The 12,676-nt window shown below is 36.3% G+C and overlaps 1 protein-coding gene across 2 annotated transcripts in view; it reads left to right on the plus strand.

Moving 5' to 3' along the window:
- The window catches only part of Nmdar2 (NMDA receptor 2), a 379,887-nt gene that overhangs the window by 236,832 nt on the left and 130,379 nt on the right, over positions 1–12,676 (plus strand). The gene's annotated exons all lie outside the window — the stretch shown is intronic.

Below are 12,676 nucleotides of genomic sequence, written 5' to 3' on the forward strand. Positions count from 1 at the left end.
TGCATTAATATCATCATTAATGTATCTTCCCGACTAAATGAAGGCGAATGTATTAAAAAAATTTATATTTAGTGCATTGCAAAAATCTGGCCAAGGCTGGTAGCGAGTAGCTTGCCAATCCTGCATTTTTAACCCATTGCCGATGGCTTCGTGTCCTGAGGATCATTAAAGAGCGTTATAATTTTACGAGGACACAGCAAAGAATGTTCAATAGCAAGGTAGAGCAGTAAATATATGAATGCTCTTATACCACCAATTGCAATAAGGCCGTGAAGTCCATTACATTACTGCATTTAAGCTAATTTCCTTTGCTACGAATCGCCGCAAAGTTGCTCGTATTGGCAAACGGTATATAAAAAACCTACGTAATTCGTATACTCTTTAGTCACTAGCACGTTGAAGGAATTTCAAATCACATCAAAGTTTTTAAACGTAGGTAGTACTTAATAAATCTTATAATTAAATGCATACAAATAGGATTAAATCAACTCAGCCGTAAAGTTAACGATGGAAAAAGTTATGAAACACATTTTCGCGATATTCTCTTTAAATCATTTCGGAACTGACTCACTCGCACGGCACACCGCGAAATCAGTTGCTCCGGTTTCCATGAAGTAAGTAGTTCCAAACGATTATTGTAAAGATTTACCGCAGCGTCATTCAAATTAAACTATCAGAAAAGATATAGACGCAAGTTCTACAGAGTGTGTAATGATTTCCTGAACCCATTAAATTACCGTCTACTTGAAATCTTATTTCAAGAAATTCACATTTAACAGTAATGTACTAGGGAACATGTAGTTGTGGGAAAATAGTGATGGGCGATTGGAATGCGACGGTAGGCGAAGGAAGGGATGGTAATGAGGTGGGGGACTACGGTTTAGGCACGAGGAATGAACGCGGGGAAAAAGCGATTGAGTTCTGCAGAAGACAGGGGTTAGTCCTCACCAACACTTGGTTTAGACACCACAAAATGCGAAGGTATGCATGGAAAATGCCAGGTGACTTAGAGAGGTATCAGTTAGATTGCTTTCTGGTTAGGCACAGGTTTAGGAACAGTGAGATCAATTCGCACAGCTTCCCGGGAGCAAATGCGGACTTTGACCACAATTCAGTTGTTATCAGAGTCCAAATCCAATGCTATATTTCAAAGTTTTCACTCAATTGAAGTGTGATTTTACTTCTTCCTGGAAATAAATTTTTACTACTCTGGACGAGGACCATAACTGGAAGAATTCTCCCTACAAATTCATCATCTAACTAAAAATATTAGTTTGTAATTCTTAAAAATACTGATGCATACGATTCAAAATTGTTGATCAACCCCATAGCCTTTAAGACCGTGTCATGGATGAATCCTCCATGTTTTCGCAAAACTCCGTGTTTAATTTTCCATGCAAAAAACGGATCTTTTATGAAAACAATGATAATTTACTAATGTAATTGACGTACTAAAAAATTCATATCCAAGCAAAGGAAATTGCTTTAGATACAAAATTTTCCTTTAAATTTAGACATGTATTTAATTAGCTGATGTTGCTTTTGTAGATATGGCATAAATGAATATGGAAAATGTTGGAACTTATACCTGTAAAAAAGGACCGTAATATGCGTCATGGGCCACTTCCACGAAATTTTAATTTTTTCTTCCTAATTTTCCGGATTTGATCCCTCTGAACTTTAGAAGCATTGGTTTCAAATTCAAAAGGTTATCAAACTTTCTAGGAAACCGAAATTGACGCCCCAGACAAACCAGCCTAACCAAGGAATTTGCAAGATTTACACACTGCACGGAATAGTAACCGGGGACCTGTACTCAACGCCTATCAAACCGGTCAGGACAGCCAGTCTGGGCTGTGGTCTGGATATTAATATTTAATTACACTTAGTAGGTGTCAATAAAGTATCCTCTAGGAAACAATGTGAAAAATTATTTTCGGATTTTATAACGGAAGAGCTCTCTGGCACCATTTTATTTGATTGATAAAAAGGATGATTTACAATCCTCCTTCGATTCGAGAACACTGCGAGAGACAAATTGGGAGTCCTTGAAAAAATAGTATCCTTCCCGGAATCGAAGATCGGCGACGTAAGAACGGGAATTTTGCGCACCGGATTCCTGTTTGATTGGGGAGCGGGTGTCACGATGAAGCGTAGCACGGATAAGGTGTATTGTTGTGTGCGTGAGAGAATGTCAAACCATCCAACCGATGGCTTCCTGTCGCCGCAAAAGGAGGGAAAGAGAGGTATCAGCGGGTTGCGGCGAGAGGAGAGGATAGGGTGGGGAAGGAGCTGGAGCAGAAATCACTCCCGAGTGATTATTTCCCTTCTCATTTCCTATCCGGATGAGTCGAATCAGTCCCAACAGACGTCGAGGCAAACCAAGCCATCCTCGGTTCTCTCACCCTAGCCGTCCTCCACCTACACAGGTTCCCCAGAAAAATCGTCCCTCTCCATCCCCTCCACCTCCAACCTCACGATTTCCCTCGTCCTAACCATCCCCTCTTGCGCCCCAACTCCGCTCTCCCTCCAGTCGAGGAGAGTTCCTATCAATATCCTGGGGGAGCGGTTCTCTCTTTCTCGCCGTTCTCGCAAACACGTCGAGGATACCCCCTTTTTATTTGAGCCCTCTTTTGCGGAGTAGAAGGACGCGCCAGGAGTCCGTTCGGTCGGCGCTACTGCCGCTTTGGGCGCGCTTTTGATCAGTCCGTTGATTGCGTACATTTCTACTGATCGTCGCCCATAATTCAGATCTCCTCCCACCTCCAGGCAACTTGAACCCACTTTCTGGAATATACTGCTAGGAACAATTCTGCCTCAAAAATATGAATCCAAATTGCTTTGACATTTGAATCAAAATTGGGAAAAGGTGGTTCCATTAAATAAGGGAATACAAGTTTTTTTCACTATAATATAACAATTTAAAGTAAATATAAATTAATCAAGGCTTAATTAACTAAGTAATAATGCGCGACTGTATTAAATACCATAGCAATTTAATGGAGAAGAGTTTCTCTTGAGTCTCTTTTTGAGCACTAAGCTTTTAATTTAAACTATTCCTCTCTGATTTTCTACTTTTTAAAACACGCAATACTCAATCTTATCCAAGCAGCAAAACTAACTTCTAGAAAACAAAATAAAAGCTAATAGTAATCCGCTAATATGTCTACAAAGCTTCCAAAATTATCCTCGTGAATAAGTGAGCTAATCTTGAGAGACATTTTAAAATTTCGTCTAACAAGGTATGACCACAGATTGCTGAGTCGCTTAATTTTCGATTCGGCTAGTTATGTTTCACAAAAAATGCCGGAATACACATGAAACATTATTTTTTTAAGTATTAGACATTACGCCAATCTCTACAAGGAGACTAGCTCTAATATATAGTACTCCCGTTAAAACTAAACACTTACGGAAGCGTGATTATTAATTTTATTATACACATTCTTCGCCCTCTTTTTTGACCCAGTATATTATCTCTTCCCTATATTAGTTACGGCTGCTGTCTTCCTCTACTCGCCGTCTTTCATCTATCACTCCTTACTCAAAAAGTAAATGGGCCACTCTCTTCACTCCTCTCCCTAATCGCTTCTCCTACCACGCGACTATTAGAGGTCTTTACTGCATGACCATGGATTATCCGCAGTTGAAATCACCAGGTTAGAGATTAATTAACCACTTTTTGTGGGGTGCGTGTAATAGCTCACCATTTACCAGTTCAAAATATTTATCTAGTACATTAAAACACAGGAAAGGCTGATGGAGGAACATTTAATTAGAATCATGAGACATAAGATATAAATCTAGAAATGACAGCATCTCATTTCTTCACGTCTGGTTTTATTTTACGACTTTCATATATTACATTTAATGCTGAGTGAAATTCGCATGCAGATACGGCTTAGTATGGAGATGAGCTGTACCCCCAACTATCAAACCAACATTCAGTTTAATCACTGAGAGTGGGGATATTTCTATGACATCTTTTAATATCAGAGTCAACGTATTTATTACTGCACCTCCGTAGCCTCTAATCTAAAAGAATCCACTATTTTCACAAGAATTAATACTGCATACCTGAAGCACTAATGGATTTTCTTATGTAGAGCTAATAATGATAAAATACACGTAGCTTCCTATGATGAGGATCTAGATACGAGAGTAATTCTTATCGTTTTTCCATCTCGATTATTGACTACACTCTGCGGAGCGAGTTACATTCATTTGACCAGTCGTTTGGCAGTATGTTAAACCTTTTGATCCCCAAGCACCATTCACGATGATTTGCTTGATTTTAACTCCAACATATGACGATAATTTCAAATGGAAATCAAAATTGGACCCTGAGTCCCACGGCAGTTTGCCAGGAGCCCGAAGTGGAAGTGATTTGGCAATGTTATTTAACAGCGTATTGGTTGCCCATCCATTTCATTTTTAATTCAGTTTGGCAAGTCCGTAATGGTACTGCCTTAATTATCTTCCTTAAATAATCAGGGAATGAGAAAAAAATACCGCGCCCTTTTTAGATTCAGTAAGTGACTGGTAAAATATGTAATTAATTAGATGGGTTCGTTTGAAAGATCCTTACTCGTTCTATGAATGTATTTGTTTCGGTAGATTACCGCATCGTTAGTGAACGACATCGTGTTCATAATTTTGGAACTAAAGTCATTCATGTGTTTTGAGAATAAGGAGGGACCACCCCTGCTATCTTAGCGCACACCGAAGGTGTATTCAAAAAATCAATCATTGATTTTTTAACAAAATTGGAAATTCAATCCACCATTTGCCGAGAGAGCTTTTTTTAATTTCAGGATTGGACGCCCAGTTTATTTTTTAATCATTGATATTTCATAGTGCTTTTCTTCCTATTCTATTCTTAATGTTATGAAGGTGCTATTTTTGATTCTCTTTAACAACATCTACTCTTTCGGATACCGAAATAATATCTGTGATAGGTACTCCGACAATCCAGCAATTGCAATGGCTTTTTTTATAACTATCGGTTCTGAACTTTACATGCGTATATTTATTATACGAGTATTAACGTATTAAATATGATCATGATTATTTTACTTAGGAGAGATTTGATTTATTTTCCAGGTCTATGACAACTTGAATGAGGTCTATGACACCTTGAATAATTCATCATGTAAATTTCTACACCGTTGTCCAAAAGTGATTTAAATCGTCGTCGAATGATTTGCTGACTATTGTTCTCCGTAAATTTTGTTCGCCGGAAAGGAAAACTTATTCGTTGTGAGAGTGGAGGAAAATATTTTTCCCTAGGGCTTATTCCCATTGTCCTCTCTTAGGGTTTTTCGGGTCTTTGAACGCAGGATTAACGTAATTCCTCTGCATTCTAATCTGACACCAAGCTACACAGCTAGCCAGGAATACTAGCGTGACTACTTTTAGAAAGACAGTTCCAAACTTGTTTTAATTTTATTAGATGAGAAGTTTTTATCCATTTGCTCAATATAAGGAGCTTTCCACGTTTCTTATTTTATTTTGCCATTTGTTTCGAATAAACGCTAAATCTCCTCTAAATGTCTTTTTAATCGCCTTCAAACTTCTCAGCCTAAAATAGAAAATCTAAACGTTTTTCCAGATAATCCAATTATTTTATCTATTTTCCTATTCATTTAGGAAGGAATGGATTTCTAAAAACACACACGAAGTACCCTATGATGCATTGCATACATATTTCTGGGTAAATTATTGCGGAAGTAGCTAAAATTAATTATTGCAAATTTTTTAAAAATCATTTTAATCATCAAATCAAAACATTTATAGAAATCGTAATTATCTGCATATTATGTAGAAGTTCAACTTAATTTCAGAATGATTAAAGGCCACCCTTTCAAAAGCAAATACGCTCGCTTATTTTTTTTATAAAAAGGATTTGTTAAGAAAAACAAACGTGAATTTCTTTCTTCATTTTAAAGCATGGTAAACCTTTGTATAGCAGATAACTTTCAACAACTGTTATTTAAATGATAACGCGTAACAGGCTGTTGAAATAAGATTGTGGTGCAAAATTTGCTGCGCGAGAAATATCCTCCGTGCGCAAGTTTTATACAGATCATACTTATAAAAAGGAGGACTTTCTTGACTGAAAGAATGCATATTCAGGGAGTGCGCGAGTATCGTAGTAAAATGTCTCTTAAAGTTTTTATGTCCTTTTCATAAAAAATAAATTAACGGTAGTGAAAATAATTTTAATCATGAACCTGAACAAAGGAAAAAGCATTTTACAAAAGCCTTGGGTAGTATTTCGAGGGGTAATGAACGCAATTATTCTCTATTCTGGTCCCAGTATTGGAAATTGTCAAACTTCAAATTATTTAATTATAAATCACATTAGTTAACGTGCGCATAAGTGGAAGTTATGAAATCCATTAGGAATTAAATCATCTTAAGTGAGATAATGACCAGAAAATCAATGGAGGACGATTTCTTAATAATTGAAATACGAAAATTGAGCAAGTAGTGCAGCTGTAACATTTCTTAGTAAGTTTTATTCAGTACATTCCGAAAATGGAAATTAGAGGGTGGTCCCATGAGTACCCGACAAAACTAAGGAAAGACAAAAATTTTGGAAAAAAATTATTTATTTTTATGTTTCATCCATGGATATTGAGCGGCGCAAAAATTGATGTTGTGACACTTTGCTAAAAACTCAATTGAAACATCTTCACGACACCGGTTTTGCTCGAGGTTGAGCAAACGCGGCATCCAACTTGCACACAGCTTTTTCATACCCAAATTTTCAGTTGATATGTGATGATCCGTACTTTTTGAAATGCCTACTGTGTCTGCAAGCTCGCGCACTTTCAGTCAACGATCATCCAGCATCACTTTTTGGATTTTCTTCACCCTTTCTGGAGTCGTCACCTCCTTAGGTCGACCATTGATATGCTCATCTTGACAGCTCGTACGGCGTCGTTTAAACTCAGCTACCCAATATTTTACTGTTGTTTAGGAAGGAGCAGACTCACCCAGAGTAGGTTGCAGTTCAGATTATATATTGGTTGGGTTGAGGTCTTTTAAATAAAAATATTGCATCGATGACCAATTTTCTCCATTTTCACAAATTCACTGAAAACGTTCACTATTGATGGCTGCCAAACAAATACTAAACGATATGGCGTCTTCAAACTTGAAACATATTCTTTATAGATTGCATAATTTCTAATGCAGTGATATTTTTTTTAAACAACTACTGCAATCCCTAAGTCAGGCCGGGTGCTTATGGGACCACCATCGTAAAATGATATCCACAAACGAAACAATAAATTGAACAGCTTTTAAAGTGCAGTCGTCCATTAACCGATCAGATTTTCCCGTTTATAATACCTTTTTTTACGTACTGGATAGTATTTAACTTTGCCGAAAACAGAAAAGGCAAACAGGATCTACTTATATCAAATTCATTACAATGACTACACACGGTCATTCAGCAGCCGTATTTAAAAGGTATTACCGCATAAATCCTGTTTACAGATAATTCTTATATTCTGTAATAATTTGCAACAACCATTGAAACCCAAAGACTCTTATCTGCGAAGTTATAAAGCAAGAAACAGCGAGGATGAAAACATACTACACAATTGAATCTCGAGCAATAAACAACATATTTATTGCAATATACAACAAGGAATTTGAAATCCTAGAAAGTCAGTCGTTACGTGTAAGTATTCCTGTGTTTGTAACTTTGCGTAGCCTGTCTGAATGTTTTCGCCCGGTAACTCCAGTTGAATAGGAGAGGAAGAAGAGATAAACTGAAAGGCGGCGGTCCAATCCAACGGATCCAAAAAACTTTTCGGCCGAAGGTCCTGCTAGCCCAGCCCAAAATATTTACGCACCGTCGCGTGTGAAGAGGCCAATGGTGCTCGTGGAGGAATAAAACCCCTTGAGGGATGGTGCCTCAGGACATACTTAAAGATATAAATTTGCACAAATAAAAGCGCAACCCTCGAGCTAAATCCCCCTTTTATCCCGCAAGCAATAAATAAACGGGAGTTTCTCTTTCTGTCTCTCGGAGGAAGAAGAGATGCCTGGTACTATTCTCTATAAAAAAACCGTGTAGTTATGTTTATAGGGCACAAGGGTTGTGCTTTTAGAAAGAGTAACTGGCATTTTCCTCCGCGTAATTAAAATCATGTCTCGTGAGAGGAGATATTAATTTTCTGCGAAGCTGAAACACGGCTGCTTTCAAGTCCCAAAATTTTGTGAGAGATACGCATTTTTGTGAAATGTATTCTTCATTTTAATTACATTATGCCATAACTACGAAGATGAATTCTCTTTAAATTAATTTCCTTCCATTTATTAGGCGTGAGAGCATAAAGTTGAGATTAAGTTCAGCACCTGCGTCAAGGCTGAAACTAAAAATCAATACAATTTGTGATTTGCTCAATTAAGAAATTAAGAGATCCTTCTTCCTATGCCGTTTTAAAGGGCTAGAACAGGAAACAATTCATCCGTTAAACTAAAAGGGTCCCTTTATCACAGAGTTACCCTATTTTCACCTTGAACGGCTCGGCAAAATGTCTAGGAAGAAAATAAGGAGCAGCGATATAAAGGTTTGCCTAATTAAAGCATCTGATTGCAAAGTAAATCGCTTTTCTTTTACCTGAAGCAATAACGAGAGATTTTGAAGCATTAAAAAAAATTATCAAACAAACAAATACTCCTGAATCGTCTTTATCAATTATAAATGATCGAAATAAAATAATTCCTTTTAATAATCTTTTATTTTACAAATAAATAGGCTGATTTAATGCCGTATAAGCCTAATTCTGATTTTCCAAGTTTCAGACACTTCAGACGATCTATTTTTCCCCACAAGACAGTTTTTAGATTTCTCCATAGGACACCCATATAAAGAGTATACTATGTAGTCAATGTGATATATAACTTATATCTGAAATTCCTGGTGTGCAATTTAAAAGAAAAATAAGTTACTGGGGTAAATTACTATAATTCTCATTTATTATTTTAGTTTGATCGCTTTAATAAAACAAATAACTTTCCTTCCTATACTGTGAATTGTTAAAACACCAGAAGGCGGTGATAATTACCCGATTTCCTATTAACATTATATCATAATAACTTTTACAATCTTATTATCAAGTTGATCAGACAATGAAGGTACTAATATATATATATAAATATATATATATATATATATATATATATATATATATACATACATATATATATATATATATATATATATATATTTATATATATATGGGTCGCGGTAGTCCAGGGGGTAGAGCGTTGGGCTACTAACCAGACTGACGGGTCCCGGGTTCTATTCCCGGGCAAGGTACTCTGGGCACCTGCAGCTCCACCCAATCTATGTGGTTTCCGGGTACCAGATCTTCCTGGGAAACCATCACCTACCAAACCGACCTTCGTGTTGATTACTGTGTTTATGGTTATATATATATATATATATATATATATATATATATATATATATATATATATGTAGTATGAACTACAACTCCCGTCTGCGGCATTAAAGTAATAATTGCGAAAGAATGAACGCGCACCAAAATGTTCATTTTTAAAACTGAGATGAGCAGCACTTCGCCATGATTTTTCATCGATTTGATTAGATTTATGGAACAGAGAAATACTATCTACAGAACAGCTCAGGGGAGGGTTCTCTTTTGCAGACTTCCCCGGGCAACTTTCCAAGCTACTTTGCCATCTAGTTGGTTTCACCGCTGAACTTCATTCGGTCTTCGATGGAAAGTGACTAATGGCCAGGCTCGATATTTTCGGTAAATTTATTCAAACTACGTAGGATAATGAAATTACTGCTTAGAGTAGACGCGCAAATACTAATGTATTCAGTCATCACAGCACAGATAAATCATGGATCTACAATGAAAATAACATCTGCAACACAGAAGAGTGCGCAATGCTTGTATTCATTGAAATAGTTATTTTAAATGTCATCCACATCATCTGTCAAGTACATGGAGTACTTCAATCGGTCCATTTTATGCGTGAATACTAAAATCCCTAATTCCTTGCACGCCATATTTTGTTGCTAAAATATGTTATGCGCCATGCAGATGTATTAAGGACTAATGAAATTCATTGAAAAAAAGAACTTTATGTGTGAAATGTGAGCTAGTTTTGGCTCTACTATCCAGAACGTATAAATAACGCTCGAGACAGTCTGGAATCAAACAAATTGTATTTAATACCTATGCAAGTAAGCAACAAGGTACACTCCGTGCATAATCTTCTAATTTAAGAATAATTCTCTTTTTTGATACTCATCTTTTCAATTCCAAATTAGAAAATTTCATACAAGATTGGGAGCAGATTTTAAGTAATACTAATTATATTGCATGTAATAGAGATAAATTTAGATAAGAAACGGAAAAGAGGTACAGTGGCGATGAAAGTAACTTTCCCTGGCACCTAGAGGACATGAATAATTACTATTTAGACGTATGTATACACGTCCTTCTATATTAAAACCTGATTGCATTTGATTTGAGAACTTCTTTTATGAATATCAACCCTTAAATATAATCAGTACATTTCATTATTATCAAAAACTTCCGGATGATCAAGTAATTAATCATTTTTAATTTACATTTGAATCAACGCTAATGCTCACGGTAAAGTTTCAGCCTCAATAAATAGTCTTATTCTGACAGCTACACTATTGTCCTGGGCCATATACTCTGTTCACGGATGAATAGTGGTGTGGGCGCCCAGGACATAATGTATTCATTCATCCATTCATTCCCAAGGCAAATCCACAAAAACCTTCCCAAGTTGGATATCAAAGCAAGAGGAACACAATGGCGATTGAGAAACCGTCTGAATCTGGCCATATCTAAATAATCTCAGGCCTTAGCGTCCATGAATTTCCTTTTGCAGAACACCGACGGCTATGAACTCAATAGCCTATGCGATAAATACCCTTCTAATCTGATTTAAACCGCTATTATTTCATCATCCGCAGAAATCATAACCGCGTTGAGAATCTATTTCATTCCCAAGAATTCCAACAGGACTTTGGAAATTTTACACGCAATTCATGTCTTAAATAAACTATGACAACTTAAATAAGCAAAATTATGATTTACTAGAAACAAGACCACATGAATCATCTTTATGATAAAACAAGAACACTCTGTGCGTTCGTAAAAATGAAGACATGCATGAGTTATGCTTGCAGAATGATTAAATCTAAGACGTTTGATCAATTTCCTTGTACACATATCAATTACTGAAGTCTAAGTTTTGTTAACATAAGTGATAGATTGCTTCAGATAAAATTATCTAATCAAACAGCAAAAATGGGAAGTTAATGGATAATAGATAATGCACAATGACAGGGGAGCTCTCCTTAATAACTAAAATGGGAACTCACCCACTCACCTAAGATCTCTTAGGGGCCACATCTTCATCAATATTTAAATTGTTGCAAATCATTTCTAAAAAGAAATTCAAAACTCGACGCCAAATTTAATAATTTAAATCCTTTTTTAATATAATCCGCAATTTTGATCAATTTAGATCCGTAAGACAATTATTTCAAATACGTAGTATTTGGAAAAACTTTGTCCAAAAATAATTAAACTATGAATGGCAAGAAGCATAAACTTTCAAAGTATTAAATAATGCCGAAACTCAATATTAAACTCGATAATTAAGACGGGACAACATTTGACCTACATCAGGACACACTTTCGCAACGCACACACTCGAAGCACTTACGGCGTGCAAACCGACTTCCAAGTTGGTTTGCTCGGAAACTTCCAACATGGAGGTTACTGGGTTTGAAGTAAACCCTTAAAACTTCGAGAGTGCTGCTAGGCATATTCAGGAGTCATATCACTGTTTTATCAACCGCAAATTCCATATGTACAGAAAAGGTATCATCCATCAACGCTTTTAGCGGCAAGGGTGAACTTACATTGCCTTCAAAAGAGCAGTTACAATACAGAGAAAATGGTTGCGTCATATTGGAAAACCTACCTGATTTAGTTTATCTTCCATGACCAATACCCAATGTTCAATATAACAACAGATTGTTATCACTCAGAAGAGTGCGGCTGGCAGAGATAAATTACTTTTTCATGAATAAAAAGCCAAGGTATGTACGAATAAGCTTATCTTAAGTAACAACTGATGGTCGGTGAATTGATTGCAACATTAAGCTATAGGAAGTAATTTGTTCTTCGATAAAAGCAAGACTATACGGGGATATTCTGGGTGCACTGGGTGAGTTCAAATGCGGATTAATGGTATACCTCTGGAAGATAATCTATCCCTAGCAAAATAATAAAGTTTCATCGCCAATATTACATAGATAAATGATTAATATCAACTACGGCTTAGAGAAAATACCATTATTCTTGACCGGATAATCATAAAAATAACTTAAACAAAACTAAAAATTTTAGGATTTTAGGTAATACGAAATTGAAAAAATAGCCTAATGTGATATGAAACTTGGCCATTAGCATAAAACTTAAAAATCTTGGATAACTTATATCCAAGATTTCACATTCCAGGCGAGGGATATCACATTCCAGGTAAATACCTATGGGATCCTCACGAAGTTGGATTGATTACCAAATGGGAAAGCGAGCAGTAGCAGCGTAGAGGATTTGTAGAGCTATGTAAT

The sequence above is a fragment of the Hetaerina americana genome, unplaced genomic scaffold (assembly GCF_022747635.1).
Source record: "Hetaerina americana unplaced genomic scaffold, ioHetAmer1.1.p SCAF_1, whole genome shotgun sequence".
In the NCBI taxonomy this organism is placed as follows: Eukaryota; Metazoa; Arthropoda; class Insecta; order Odonata; family Calopterygidae; genus Hetaerina; species Hetaerina americana.